The sequence below is a fragment of the Ranitomeya variabilis genome, chromosome 1 (assembly GCF_051348905.1).
Source record: "Ranitomeya variabilis isolate aRanVar5 chromosome 1, aRanVar5.hap1, whole genome shotgun sequence".
NCBI classification, from domain to species: domain Eukaryota; kingdom Metazoa; phylum Chordata; class Amphibia; order Anura; family Dendrobatidae; genus Ranitomeya; species Ranitomeya variabilis.
In genome coordinates, this window is record NC_135232.1 from 436088958 (window position 1) to 436105380 (window position 16423).

Genomic DNA, 16423 nt, shown 5'->3' on the forward strand with positions numbered 1-16423 from the left:
CACGAGTAGGCAAGTATTATTCTCTCCAAGGACTTCATAGCATGTGATGTTAAGGCCACTGGACGATAGTCTTGTAGGGAAGTCGGAAAAAGTGATCTTGGGAAATGGCACCAGGCAGGTGGTCTTCCACAGCACTGGTACTCTCTGTAATTGTAGGCTCCAGTTAAACAGGAGCTGGAAGCCAGTACACAGTTGGTTTGTGCATGCTTTGAGGACATGTGGACTGAGGCCATCAGGCCCAGCTGCTTTGCCAATGACTAGCTTACTAAACGGTTTCCTCACATCGCTTGGGGAGACAGTGAAAGCAGACAGTTTATCCCCCAATGTCAATGTTGCCAATTGTTCCCCTGCTCCAATCCCCATTCCTGATAATGCTGCGCATGTGTTGGTGAATCTGTTGAAAAACTCATTCATTTCATTAGCCATGGGCAGATCCACTTCCCCACTTTCTGGCTTTGCCGTAAACCCAGTTAACTGCTTCTTGCCCGACCACACCTCCATGGAATTGTTGTGTGACAATTTATTTTCTAATTTAATTCGGAGTGAGTAGTGTAGTGTTCATCAGGTTAGCATTTGTGAGTTTTGTAGTGTTTGTCAGGTTCCCATACGTTGGTAGTGTAGAGCTCATCAGGTTGGTATTTGTGAGTTGTGCAGTGTTCGTCAAGTTGGCATACGTGAATAGTGTAGAGTTCATCAGGTTGGCATTCGTGAGTTGTGTAGTGTTCGTCAGGTTGGCATCCATGAGTTGTGTAGTGTTCGTCAGGTTGGAATATGTGAGTTGTGTAGTGTACGTCAGGTTGGCATACATGAATTGTGTGATTCAGAAATTAATTTAGTAGTCCATATCTGTGTGGTACAGTCTGAAGCATTCTTTCATACACAGACCAGGTTTGTCAGTTCAGGTGTCACATTGATAAGTGGTGTATCTCCCTCTGTAACACACTCGGCACCACTTTTCCGACCTTCCTTTTTCGTGCTTTGAGGGACCTCCCAGGGGAAATTTTGACCTGGTACAATACGAGCACCTTCAGTTCCAGACATACAGGGACCTAATCCTTCCTGACTTCAAAAAATTAGGGCCTTGATCACCACCTCCTGGAAATGAAGGTATGATGTAGCAGTCTGGCCTGCACATCATGACAGCAGGAAAGCATTGTGCATTGCCATCTGTACAATGTGCATGGCCAGCTTCTTGTACCACACCTTGGCTTTTCTCAATGCAATGTACGGTTGGAGAACTTGATCAGAGAGATCAACGTGCCCCCATGTTTTTGTTGTACCCCGGTACTTAGTCTGGTTTGCAGTCCTGTGTAGAGGTTCCTTGCACAGTGCTGGGAGTGCTGTCATCACCATCTATGGTGGTCAAGAAAAGGACATCAGCATGTTGTTGCTACATTGGGATCTGCTTTCACCTTTTCTGAGCAGTTGCCTAATTAGTGTCTTAGGGAGGCCTCTCTGAATTTTGCAGACAGTAATCCGCACAGAGAGGGAATTGAACAATGGGATGCTGCTGTAAAAAGTTATCTACATATAGGTGATAACCTTGATCCAGCATTGGGTGCACCAAATCCCACACAATTCTCTTATTCACCCCCAGGACAAGGGGACATACAGGGAGTTGGATCCAGGCGTGCTTCTCTTCATAAACCCTAAACTTGTGGGTGTACTCTGAGGTATTCTCACACAGTGAGCTTAATTCCGTTCCTGGGCTTCTTGCTGGGCAGGTATTGCCAGAATTTGAGCCTCTCTTTGAAGTGGATTAGGGACTCATTACCGCAGGTGTCCCTTTAGGGCACGTACATCTCAGCAAACTTGTTGCGGAAGTGATCAATGGCCGGCCGAACTTTGAAAAGACAGTCAAAGTTGGGGTCACCTCGGGGAGGACACCTTGCATTATCATTATAATGCAGGAATTTGTGGATGACCTCAAATCATTTACAGTTCATGGCCATTCGGAACATTGGAGTGTTATACAAAACGTCAACACTCCAATATTGCCGAAGTTCTGGCTTTTTCACTAACCTCATGTGAAGAACCAGGCCCCAAAATGTCTTAATTTCGACTGAGTCCAGTTAGTAAATGATGACAGGCTGTTTTGTGACAAAAATTGTTGGGAGTACAAGTTTATTTATCCCACCATGAGATTTACAAAATCCTCAGAGAAAAAAACTTTGAAAAAGTCTATTTCTTTGAGGCTAGTGATGTCAAATTTGAATCCTGATTGTGCCACAAAATCAGAAATCAGTGGCTTGTAATCTTTGGGAGGTGAGGTCCATACAGGGTCAGAAACAGTGGGCGGTAGTTCAGTTTCTCTCCAGGGGTGTCTACGTGGTAGTTCGGTATCACTGGAGGAAGAGGATGAGGAGGATTTAAAAAATAAAGGAAAGTGGAATCCTCTCCCTCACTGTCCTCTGATGAATACTGAGGTTGAGACAAGCGGGACATTTTTTTTACGTGTGAGTACCAAACTTTAATCGTGTGTGTGTGTGTGTGTGTGTGTGAGTGCTTGGTGTAGTGTAAAATTGTATCTGTTTTCTAAAGAAAAAAAAAGACAAAACGCAGCAACCGGAGGCCATTCAGTGATATGCATAGGATGGACTCAGGGATGTGGTGCAAGGAGGTGGGAGGAAATAGTCAGTGGAAAAAAAAGTTGTGGGAAACAGTGAGCACAAGTGCGGATCAGCGATCTGAGTCGATCAATGCTCGGCGGCTGGTAGATGCATGTGGAGGCGGTACAAAGGGGAGGGGGGAGAAAAAGGGACAGGCCCAAAAAAAGTCCTGGAAACAAGTGAGCACAAACGTTGATCAGTGAATTGCATCACTGATCAGCGCTCAGCCACTGCAGGATGCAGAAAAAAGAAAATGTCTGGTCAGTGCTCGGCGGCAGACGGGGAGGTTGAGTGGGGGAGGGGAAAAAGAGGAGAAATGGGGGACTGGGGTGGATGAGGAAAGAAAAGAGACCACAAACTCTTCTTACTTCTTTCTTTATTTTTCATCAGGAATGACAATGTTCAGGCAGCAGCAGCAGGATTTGTGATGTCACATGCTTCGGTGACACCACAGAGCCCAGCGCATTGCACAGACGGACAGAATGACCGCCCTGTACAAATCCAAAGCTAGAAGGAGGAATTCCAGAGTGGTCACATGCAGGTAACAGCCCATCTATGTGCTCTTATTGGTGCAATCGATGTCATCGTAGATTGCACCAATCACAGCTAGCCCTGGTGATGCCAGCGTTGCTAGGCTCCAGCCAATGATCGGTGCTCTTACAGCACCAATCGTAAGCTGGATATCAGTGTTTCAGCCAAATGATTGCCTGAAACACTGAGAATTGTTGCAAAATACCGCCGAATCACAGCGATTGTAGTTGGACGACGACTCCATGTTCCCAGCTTTAAAATGGGGCTGGAATTTTAATGCTAGCATTGCGACAGTAGTCGCGGTGCTGCTTGGAAGATGAGATGTATCCATACGTAACAGGTCAATAAGACCTTGGTCACCCCTGGGTCTTATGGTCACCCCTGGGATAGGTCTAAGATGGCAAAGGGGTTAAAAAAGGTCCCAAGACATAAAATTATATGCACAGAAATGGAATTTATCTGTAACATGTGCAATAAAAGCATAACCTTATTTATGATGAATGGTGTATGGCATAAAAAAAGCAACACTATTATCTTTTTTCACTATTTTTCTCAAATGTAAAAATTTACTAAAGAGAATCTGTCACCACATTTGACCTATCTAAACTATTAATATGGGCATACAGGTTATAGAATGCTGAGAAAAGTGAAACAGGTATGTCTCATATCAGATGTCTTGTTGATAAATCATCCTTTATCATTTTGTGCGATGTGTAATGGCCGCTCTCTGCTCTCTTGATCTCAATGCAGAGCTGTGTGTGATTATATCTGACACATCTGCAGGTTCTGCTCAGCTTCAGTTTCCATCTCACACGCAAACAGAATTGTAATACTGCTGCAATACAGCAGAGCTCAGAGAGCAGCAAAAAATGTGTTTGCAAGATGACAAATTTCATTTCTCTTGTTCTGTGTTAGTTACTTTTCTCACACTGGTAACTCCCCCTATTATTTAAAACAAGCTCTGGGGGCAGAGTTATCTTACTGACAATGTCCTTCCCATAGCCTGGAAGAGGTAATTTAAGTGACAAAAGAGGATTTATCAACAACAAGGCATCTGATATGTGACACAGGTAGAATTTTCCAGCAGTCAATAACCTGTAAGCCCATATTAATAGCTTGGATAAGCCAAGTTTTTATATTTGAGAAAAATACTGAAAAAAATAATAGTGTTGCAGTTTTTACTTTTTTATGCCATACATCATTTATCAAAAAAGGTACCACTAGATATATTCAAAGTTGTGTACCTTACAAAGATAAGCACTAATGGATAAACGTCAGAACACTGTTCCCTGTCAATCCCTGTGGGGCTAATAATAATCTCAATCCCCGAACTCCTGCCCTTACAAGGACAGTCCACAACTACCCCTGCAATATAACAAGCCCTGCACTCTCCCTGTTAGAAGGTCCCAACGCGTTTCTTTGCAAGCAGGTTCATCAGGGGACTAGCTTGCTGGGAGATAAAGTGCTTCAGTGCTAAAGACAGAGCTGCCACCCTCTATGCTGGACTGCAGAGAGTGGGAGGAACCATTACCTTACGATTATATAGTGTGCAATGGGGCTGAAAATAACCAATCTCCTATAGAGTAAAGATCATGTGACCAATGTGCCGGTCTAATGGGTCAGAAATAATGTGCAATACTGCTTAAAAAGCACTGAAAATTAATTCATAAAGCGAGCAATTCCAGAGTATATCCCAACCAAAACGCATATTGTCCAACCGATGCCCTTTTTCTTACTTGAGCACGCCATCAAGCTCCATGTTTACATTCAGAAGATCATTTCCCACAGTCACCGGAAGTGACTGTTACCATGGTGCGCTGTTTCCACAGTGCGCTAGCAAAAAATACTAAATAGAGAGATCGGCAATGATAACAACATTCCCATCTAAGCGAACATACCTGGTATAACTTCGGGTGTAACAGTTCATTTAGTAAACATGCAAAATGAATTGCCGATATAAGCAAGTGACACGCAGTCACCGGAAGTGACTGTTACCATGGTGCGCTAGCTGTTGCCACAGTACGCTAACTAAATTGCCGGTATGAGCGAGTAAGTAAGGAAGACTTCCGGAGGTGAGTATCATCGTTGCCAAGGTGACAAAACAAAACAAAACACCGCTACCGGAACGTACCCAAACGGCAATACATTAGCGAAAAGCAGTGACATAGTATAATTAGAATGAATCATTATAACCAGCTTAAATTGCCAGTGGGCAATCGATACTGGTAAATACACATACTAACAAGGACTACCACTGCACGGTACAGAGCCCCATCCGGTAATCACCGGATGTTGTTATAGCCATGGCAACTAGACGCCTAGTTGGTGGAAAATTTATGATGGGCAAACCAGGTAAAAATCCGATATAATTATCACCGCAGCAAAAAAGGAGCGATTACACAGTGGTGGCCACATAAGGAGGAGTACCATGCAATTATGTAAGGGGTCTTATACAATGAAGTGCATATAGCTTATGGGAGCATATAGATACAATTAATGTGTACACCTGATAAAACAATATATGTGCTAAATAAATCACATTAGTGAACAAATTATTGGGACAGATATCTTGATAAGAAAAAAACTGCCCAAAAGAAACAGCAATGCACAAATAACCAAAATAGGTGTTATATAGAAATGCTCATGTGCGTGATATTAACTCCATACAATTAGCTGGACACCATCAATGAAGTTGTAAAACCACATACAATTGACCAAATAACATCACCCAAAAAGCGAGGTGTTATATAAGGATGCTCTATATGGAAAGGTAACCAATTAAATAAAGCTCAACCATTGAGTAACTCAATATTGTATAGGAATGCTTTATATGAATAAATGAAAAGTACATATTACTCTGGACCCAATAAATGAATAAATAATAAATAAATGCCCCCTATATACAATACCCTAAAAAAGGGAAAAAGGGGGGGGGGGGGCACTGTTTGATATCAGTTAACAAAAATGCAAAGAAAAAAACCAAAAAGGTGACAAAAGGGAAGGATTTATGGAAAGGTACACCAAAATGTGTAACACAGAACTAGGCCATCCATAGTTAGGTTTAATCAGAACTTCAAATATAGCATCCGTAGTTAATTTGGTCATTAAGACCCCGAGGCGCTACAGTGTTCAGATAGAAGATCCACTTAGCCTCCTTTTGAAGGAGCAACTGGTCCCAGTTGCCCCCTCTCATAGGTGCAGAGACCTTTTCTATAGCCACAAAACGCAAATTCTTTACTTGTCCATTATGCATATGGTTGATGTGTCGAGACACAGCCGTGTCTCTATTGTGTTCCACATCACCAACATGTTCTCCCACTCTTTTTTTAAATTCTCTAATGGTCTTGCCGATGTATTCCATGCCACATGTACAAAAAGCCCTATACACAACGCCCTTGGTACTGCAGTTAATGAACTGTTTAATTTCGTACGTCATCCCCGTTACATTGCTCACAAAAGATTTACTTGGAACTATGTACTGGCAGGCCGTACAATGGCCGCATCTATAGCACCCTACAACATCACTCTTCAGCCATGTGCCCACTTGGGGTGCAGTATAGTGACTATGCACAATCCTATCCTGTATTGAACGGGCTTTTCTGTAAGTAATGGTAGGAATATCTCCCAAGCGTGCAGCTATATCTGGATCCATTTGTAGGACTGACCAATGCCTCCTAAGGATGTCTCTGACCTGGGTTGCCCCATTGTCAAATGTGGTAATGTAACGGGCCACGGAATCATCTTGTCTCCTAGGTACAGGATTTAGTAGTTCACTACGGTCCCTACCCTTGGCCTCACGGTACGCTTTGCTGACGACACTGCGGGGATAGCCTCTAGCTAAAAACCTCTCTCTCAAGTCCTGGGATTGTATCTCAAAGGTGTCATTCTCTGAGCAATTCCTGCGAATCCGAAGATATTGCCCTTTTGGGATTCCCCTTTTAAGGTGCACAGGATGATGACTGTTCCAGTGCAAGAGAGAGTTTGTAGCTGTGGGCTTTCTAAATGTAGATGTAACAAGTTCACCATTATCACCCTTTGTAATCAAGATATCCAAAAAGGGTAAAGTACAAGAATCAATGACTGAGGTGAAATGTAGACCAATATCATTGTGATTCAAGGACTCAACAAAAGCCGTGAAGTCACTTCTGGTACCCCGCCAGACGATGAGGATGTCGTCTATATACCGTGTCCAAATTTCCGAGACACGGTATATAGTCGAATCACTTGCCCCACCGTCTTCACCTGAGATGACTGTCTCCTCCCACCAGCCGAGGAAGAGGTTTGCGTAGGCTGGGGCGCAAGGGCTGCCCATGGCCGTCCCCCTCAGCTGGTGGTAGGTTCTACAGTTGAAAACAAAGTAATTGTGTGTCAGACAAAATTGAAGAAGCCTTAATACAAAGAGATTGTGTTGTTGAAATTGCTGTCCCCTTGTACTGAGAAAATAGCGCACTGCCTCCAAACCCTTGTCATGGGGGATGGAGGAATAGAGTGCCTCAACATCAATGCTGGCAAGCAAAGAATCAGGCCTAATTGTTAGGCCCTCCAATCTTCGAAGTAGGTCCGGGGTGTCCTTTACAAAAGACTGTAATGCCGAGACAAAAGGAGCCAAAATGCGGTCCAAATATATGCCTGCATTCTGGCAAAGACTGCCTACCCCTGATACTATGGGCCTGCCCTTAAGAGGGTTCAGGCCCTTGTGTATCTTGGGCAGGCTATAGAAAGTGGCAGTGACTGGACATTTAGGATAGATGAAATCAAATTCAGTTTTACTAATTACACCTTCGGCAAGGCCCTCCTGCAAAATTACCAGCAGTTCATCCCGATAATCACTAGTGGGATTGTATGAGAGGATCTCATATGTGTCACGGTCTGCCAAGATTGTTTCACAGATTTTGAGATATTGTTTAGTCCCAAGAATAACAATATTGCCCCCCTTATCGGAGGGCTTAACCACTATGCTGGCATCTTTTTCCAGCCGTTTGATAGCCTCTATTTCCTGTCTTGAACAGTTATAGTTAGACTGTATGTGGCTATGGGACAATTCCATTAACTCAGAGGTAACCAGGTTAGAGAAGATATCAATAGCCGAGAGGTCGCCTGTATTGGGCGGCATCCTCGTGCTCTTATCTTTCAGCTCCGTGAATGGACCTAGGCCCATAGAATTAGGCGCAACTTCTCCGATGCTATTTAACAATCTCACCTCTGGTAACATGTCAACTGGAATTCCCAAATCCAGACAGGTACGAGAATCCTGTTTTTGAAAAAATTTATTCCATCGCAATTTGCGCAGGAAGAGGTTCAGATCTTTTACTGCCCTAAAGAGATCAAAGTCCGTACTCGGGACAAAAGAAAGACCCTTACTAAGAATTGACATTTCCCACGGGTCAATATGTCTATCGGATAGGTTAATAATCTGAATTTGGGAATCAGATTGGGCAATGGTGTGATTGCTAGACAAAGTTACTTCCTTGCTTGAGTTTGTCGATTTCGCAAGGGATATGCCTGGTCTAAAAAACCTCCACTATGTGTGCCCTCTGTTCTATCCGAAGATCCCCGTGCGCCCCGGCCCCTACCCCTCCCTCGGTTTCTTCCTCTAAAGGTTCTACCTCTATTCTCAGACTCAGAAAAGTCTGTATCAGTGGAGGACAATTCAACCTCTCGATCAGGGGGGGGGCGGCCCTGGGGGCCAATACCAGGTATGCTTTATTATCTTTAAAATCCTGGATATCCCTCAAATATTGACGATGCTTCCTCTCTTTTAGGTGGTATTGGAAACGTTCAATATGTGTCTGGAGTTTAGTCTCCTTGATGGCAAAATCCGTTTCAGTTGAAAATTTTTTTGTGGTCTCTATATGTTCTCTTAATTTCTCGTTTAGGGCAGCAAGTGTGGACCTCTCCTCCTCCAAAAGCAATTGCATAAATCGTAAGGAACTCTCCGTAGCTTCCCTTTCCCACTTCTGTGTAAATGTGGAATTTTTATGTCTACTGCCGGCTGATAAGTTGATTCTTAGGCCACATGGAACAATCTTAGCCTTCAGGTAGCTCTCCAGGCTCTGGACCTCCCACCAAGAGGTGATCTGGTCCCTATAGGTTTGCTGGAGCTCCTTGAAGGCTGTATTAAATGATGGAAGATACTTTTTCTGTGTGAAAGCCTGTTCTGAGAAAACCTCTTTTACCTCTGATAGCCAAGTATCTGTGTTAAGACCAACAGATAGAAAACCTGCCATATCCTTTTGGAAAATATACAAAAACAGCAATAATTAATCTGACGTGATATATCACATGATCCTACCAAAATTTAGGATACATAGCTGAGGCAGGAATTAAAACATAACTTTTAATAAATATATATAGTTAAAAAATATATAAATGTCACCAAAAATGTGTCAAAAAAGGTACCACTAGATATATTCAAAGTTGTGTACCTTACAAAGATAAGCACTAATGGATAAACGTCAGAACACTGGCAATGTCCAGTGCTCCAGTGTTTTTAAACCAAGGGACCAGGTTTAGAGACAAAAATCAGCATAAACCAATGGTACTTGTAAAGTACTCAACAAATAAGCAGATACCCTGGTTGCATTAATATTAGCAGTCAATCATGTGCTGAAAATGATAAAGGAGGGGTACAAATAATTGGGAGAATAAAAAATTATGGAACAATCTCACCAATAGTTGTCGAGGATAAGATAGCCAAGGCCCCAGTAGTGCTTCTCTGACAAGTCCGTTTTGTCGCACGACTTCAGGAGACAATTCCCTGTCAATCCCTGTGGGGCTAATAATAATCTCAATCCCCGAACTCCTGCCCTTACAAGGACAGTCCACAACTACCCCTGCAATATAACAAGCCCTGCACTCTCCCTGTTAGAAGGTCCCAACGCGTTTCTTTGCAAGCAGGTTCATCAGGGGACTAGCTTGCTGGGAGATAAAGTGCTTCACACAGGGATTGACAGGGAATTGTCTCCTGAAGTCGTGCGACAAAACGGACTTGTCAGAGAAGCACTACTGGGGCCTTGGCTATCTTATCCTCGACAACTATTGGTGAGATTGTTCCATAATTTTTTATTCTCCCAATTATTTGTACCCCTCCTTTATCATTTTCAGCACATGATTGACTGCTAATATTAATGCAACCAGGGTATCTGCTTATTTGTTGAGTACTTTACAAGTACCATTGGTTTATGCTGATTTTTGTCTCTAAACCTGGTCCCTTGGTTTAAAAACACTGGAGCACTGGACATTGCCAGTGTTCTGACGTTTATCCATTAGTGCTTATCTTTGTAAGGTACACAACTTTGAATATATCTAGTGGTACCTTTTTTGACACATTTTTGGTGACATTTATATATTTTTTAACTATATATATTTATTAAAAGTTATGTTTTAATTCCTGCCTCAGCTATGTATCCTAAATTTTGGTAGGATCATGTGATATATCACGTCAGATTAATTATTGCTGTTTTTGTATACATCATTTATCATAAATGAGTTTATGCTTTTATTGCGTATGTTACAGGTAAGGTAAACACTAATGTGTATGTACCAAAACATGATGCTAACATAAATTCACATAAAGCCTCAAACAGTTATGGTGAGAAAAAAATAATTGTATGACTCCCCCGGTGTATAAAGAGACAAAATGGAGAAGAAAAAAGAAAAAGAAGCCCAATTCTGGTCTTCGAGAAGGGATTTTCTATCTTTTGTCTCCAGTGCCCTTATGTCTAAAAGCAAATTTGGTTTTATTTAGACATGTCCAGATAGTCATACCTAAATTAGGAATTAGAGTTGCCAAGATTTAAGCATCATTATTTTTAATGCAGGTATTTTTGTTTGGACTTTACTTAGAAGAAAAATTGGCTAAAGCAAAATTTTTATAGCGGAAAGAAAATTATAGACCTTTTTTACATCATGTATTATTGTGTCTCTCTAAAAGTTCCATTTACTTAAAGCTTTTCCATATTAATAATCTGCATGAGTACATGGTAAAATTTCGAGTCCAAATAGAAAAAAATGTTTTAATCTGTGCTTACTAAACTGGAAACGGGGGGAAACTTTACCTAATCAAAATAAGCATTATTAAAAACCATATATTGAGAGTTATGTTTTTTTAGGGAAATTAATTTTGGAAGAAAATAACTTTCATAAAGTGAGCTGGGGAAATTTGCAGTGTGTTTCATTTTGCATTGGATATTTTATTGGATTCATATTTAATAGTTTTAGTTTTGTTGTGCCTTTTAAATGAGAAAAGACAAGAAATATTTAGTATATAAATAAAATATGTAAGAAGTCATGAATAAGACATGAAATACATTTTTTCAGGTGTGTCCATCACGTATTTAAAATAACATAAGAGTACAGAACATAAGCCATGACCAAGTGCTCTATAGGCTGTGTTCATCATGAAATATGCACTTATTTCACGATTTGAGGAAAACGAATTATATAATATTGATTAAATTTCTATTATAATTCAAGAAAAAGTCAGTGCTCCAATATTAAAGTGCAAAATATATGGACTTTACTAGACTAACAATGTGGCAATGTTTCGGATTTTGACATTAGAGCCATTGTAAATCAGATAAAGACTCTCATATTAGGAGCCAAAACATCACTGCAGTTAAGGGTTAAAAAAATCCATGACTTTTGCACCTTAATACTGGAGTGCAAACTTTTTTCATGGAATATGTGTGATGAGGTCCTTTCTAAAAGGTGTTGCTCTGTTGCAGTAAATGTTGGTCTTCTGCTCTAGATTACTATAAAGAAACATCACATAAGCCAATCAGAGGGCTCATTGGATCTGCCCACTTTGATGAAATGCCCCAATTAGTGTTACTGAGCTCAGTGGTTAGTTGCCGCTCTGTCATCAGCACCACAGCCAATACCAGACACCAGAAGCTATGTCGGAGATTCTCTGATGGTCCCAAGATAGTTTAGCACTGTGTGGTTTGTTTCATTTTTAAAATCTGCAGTCGGGGACCAACATTTCCTAACGGGAACTACCCCTTTAAGCATATGGAAACTTTAAACCGATTTACATTTGGCTTTGTGCTGCTTACATTTTTCTATTTTAAAATTTCTATTAGATATGCTAATAATGTATCAAGACTGGAGAGAAGTAAATCAATTTGAGGCAAGTTGCTTCTTGTAAATCCAACAAAATACTGGACAGATGGCTCATATTTTGTTGGATTCTAAAAGTTCAAGAAGGGATAAATTAGGCCTCACGAAATCGTGAGGTAGCGCACAACGTGACATTGCATGAGGTCTTGTTAATCTAGGCCTCACATGAATTCATGTCACCCCATCCTACATTTATTATACTTTAGGGTCTGACGATACATCAGAAGGTAATAAGACCCATGCAATTCCCATCAAATAAATTTGATGCAAATCGAATTTCCCTGTAGATTTTTAGCAAATCTGCTGAATTCAAATTTTGTCAGATTCAGTCAACACTATTTAGGATGAAAATTACATAAGAATTCCAGATAACCTTCTACTGGGCATTAAGTGTTCCTGGTCTTGATTTGCAGACTTATTTATACTCCACAATAAAAATTGCTTTTGATACCAAACCAACATGTTTTTCATTCACATTTCACATGCTTTGTAATTTGCATTTGGAGAGGGCTATGAGCCAGAGCATCGTTTCCCTCACTTCCAAGCATGGCCTTACCCAATGCTTGCGTGTCCTGAAATGAAAATCCTTTTCTCAGTTATGCCTGTGTAAGAAGAAGGAGCGGGGCGTGGGGACCTGTTCTGTGCCGAGTGTGGAACTGTCGTGGCTGTCTCCTCTGTTGTCCAGGGGAAAACGTAAGAGACTGGACAAACCTTTGCATCTGGAAGCAGGGGATGTGGCTAAGCGGTTGCAGCCACAGCATGCATGGAAGCAGTCAGTCTTGACGGGAGCAGACAGCGTGCAGCAGAGAGAAGTGAGTGCTCTGCCCATCGAGAACTTGTTGCAGAGCAGGCCCGCGTCCAAGCATTCCCGCTGACACTAGCTGAGTCCTGGAGGAGAGATGCGCAGCATGCCCGTTGGTCACCACAAAGCAGGGTGCCAAATGCTCCGAGACTCATTGCGGTACTGTAAGTTATGCCCTGATTCCCCCGTGTATGTGTAGGATGCTAGCAGGTGCATAGGATGCAGTGACACACAGGAGGCAGAGCAAGGGTTAACAGGTTTTTTATATATATAGGAACAGTAATGGTACAAGCAGGAGGTAAAGGATGTGATTGGAGGATGGAGGAAAGTCAAATGCAATAGAATATATTGGATTAACTCCTCAGTCCCGTGACAGCGCCGCAGACAGCGCGAGATGTCTCCAATCTGGTCCCGCACATGAGAGGTGCACTTTCTCCTTGTGACGACGAATCCTCTGGGTTCTTTGTCACATAATCTCCTGATCCGTGCACATGGTGGAGCAGAGGTGATGGTCGGTGGCACAGAATAAGAAGCAGAAAGTTCAATAGGCAAGGCTGCAGGGGGAGCACACAGTCCAGCAGACACAGCAACAGGCATGGGCCGATTCTTAACAGACACTGCAAGGATGGGACTAAGCAGTGCCTCCACGATGGTGAGTGGAGCCAAGGTACATACTCTATCCTGGTCACTACCCAGTGCAGAAGTCTCTCTGGGCTGAGGGTAGGATATGTCGGCAGTCTGGCTAGCTGGGGGTATAGGCACAGCTAGCAAGTGTGGGTCCGTGGAGAGGGAGTTAACCGTCTCTCTACTCACAAGCTCATTTCCCACCAAGTGTCCCGTCTTCCTGCTCAAACTGCTATTAATGTCGGACCCGCCCCCATCCATCAGGTGCCCTGAACAGCTCCGGTCCACAATCTCTTCCCCCTGAAACATTGGTGACAGCCCCGATGGTTTCGGCCCTGATATGCAGAAGAGACTGTCCACCCTACATCTGTTCACCGGTCTACGTTGGACCTGGACAGTGTAGAGGCCCATGCATTCTTGACTGCATCAATATATGGACTAGGAGCTCAGCGGAAGGTACCAGAAACCAACCGCTGCCGCCAGAAGACAGATCCTCGTTACCCATAGGACCTCATCACCCCAGCACTGCGCCCGCCATTGTGGGCACCCTCTGTGGCTCAGCAACATCCATGACCTGAGAACCAATCCACATGATAAGTTAACCAAGAGAACTGCTGTTGTTACATTTACTGTTCTTTAACCCTGCACATAATCACTTATTTCCCCATTTAAACTGTTCATCTTACGGCGTGGAGTATTCCCCTGTTCAATTAAAGTCATTAACCCTTGCTCTGCCTCTTGTGCCTCACTGCATCTCTCATAACCTGCTCACACCTGCATTCAGTGTGAACCTGCATGCAGGAAGAAAGAGACAAAGATTTGTCCTTATTTCTTGTAATCTGTCTCGGCACCTCTGCTGCTAAAGATGTATTGCACTTAGCAACGAGCATTGGACAGCAAATCGAACAGAGAGCCGCCTTCTAGTGCCAATTACTTAGAATGAATTTTTTGGGTGGAAGACATCATTAAGAAAATGATTTCCATAGACATTTTTTCAGTCAATAAAAGTAATTCCCTTATAGAACATGATGGCACAAATGTAGCAAAATCAGCACATCAAAACACTACCAAAAAAAAATTAATGAATCTACTGTGACTATGACAATCCAAATTAAAACATAATGTTAAACTGAAGAGTAAAATGGCACTAGCTGAACATATTGATTTACAGTTTTATAACAGAAAAGAATCAATATAACCTGTGTTTTCATTATTTCTATCTCTACTCATTCTGGGATTTTCTGTCCAGTGGATGATCCTATCAGTGATTGACAGCTTTATCTGTATGCACATGTCACGGCACTGTTGCGTGAAATCCCAGGACTCCTTCGCTATCCCTGCTCTCTTCATTACTTCTGATGGCAAAGATGTCGGGCCATGTGCCTTGCTGAGCTCCTAAATCAGCCCTTATCTGTCCACTCCTCCACCCAGGGAAGTGGGGAGTTGTAGTGTATAATAATATACAAACCAGGCTAACAAGGGAAGACTTATAGGGATAAATGAAAGTGAAGATGCCAGGGCCATATACATTGCTGAGCTACTGAATCAGCTCTTATCTGTCCCCTCCCACACCCAGAAAAGTGTGGAGAAGTTGTATATATGGGAAGATATACTGAGATAAATGAAAATACCAATGATGCAAACAACTGAGTGGAACACCAGGAAGTAAAGAAAGGAAAAAACAAACAGGAGAGGATGAGGTTATGCACACAGGCAAATCACAAAGCAACATTCTTTTGAACAACACTACAAATGTCTCCTCAACCAACCAACACCTTCAACTCCAGAACCAGGCAGTACAAAACTGACACTAGTAACCCATGATTGCAAGAAGAGAGTGTATATAGCAAAGGGAAGTGGCTAACACTGAACAGCTGGAATCATCAAAGCAGGAAAGCTCCAGGAACTCTCTACTAAACACATTAATCCATGCACTGCTAGCAGAAACCTGCACTGTTTAATATGATGGCGAAGTGGTTCTAATCAATGCAGGAGTACGTGAAATCAGACACTGCAGTCTTCTGGCCCCTCTCTATTGCTGTAAACCCGTGACAGCACACTTATACAAGGAAAGCTGTCAGTCACTGATAGGACCATCCACTGGACTGAAAATCCCACACATAGAAGAGGTATAAATGATGAAAACACAAATGTTACTCATATTTTCAGCAAAGCTATATATCAATCTGCTCGGCTCCATCTCTCTATCACATTGTGCCTGGAGATTGTTCCGCATTTTCTCTTTAATGTAGAAATCTGTAACTGGATACTTATCAAAAGTAGTTGAACATGTCAAGTTACGTGCTGAGTTACAGAATTCTGGATATCTTGTTGCATTGTGGTATTTGTGTCATGTTAAGAAATGCTACATCTGTAACTTAGAAGATGTGTTAAATTTGGCTACAATCAACAGTGGGGGCAAAGATGCAGGGCCAGCTTGAGGTTTTCATGGGCCCTGGTCAAAAGAGTCTCAGTGGGCCCCTTCAACACATCACAATTCATGAAGCACAAATACGGCAGAGAAATATAGGTATAGTACAATGCCAAAGATTTCACTTCCTACATTACATGAGTGATATCTATTGTAAATTCTACAATAGCTCAGAAACCAGACAGTGTAGTCCTCCATGAAGTATTATGGGCACCAAATAGTGCTCCATACAGAATAATGAGTCCCATATATTGCTTCATATAGTATTATGGACACCACATTTTGCTCCATACAGTATATAATAGG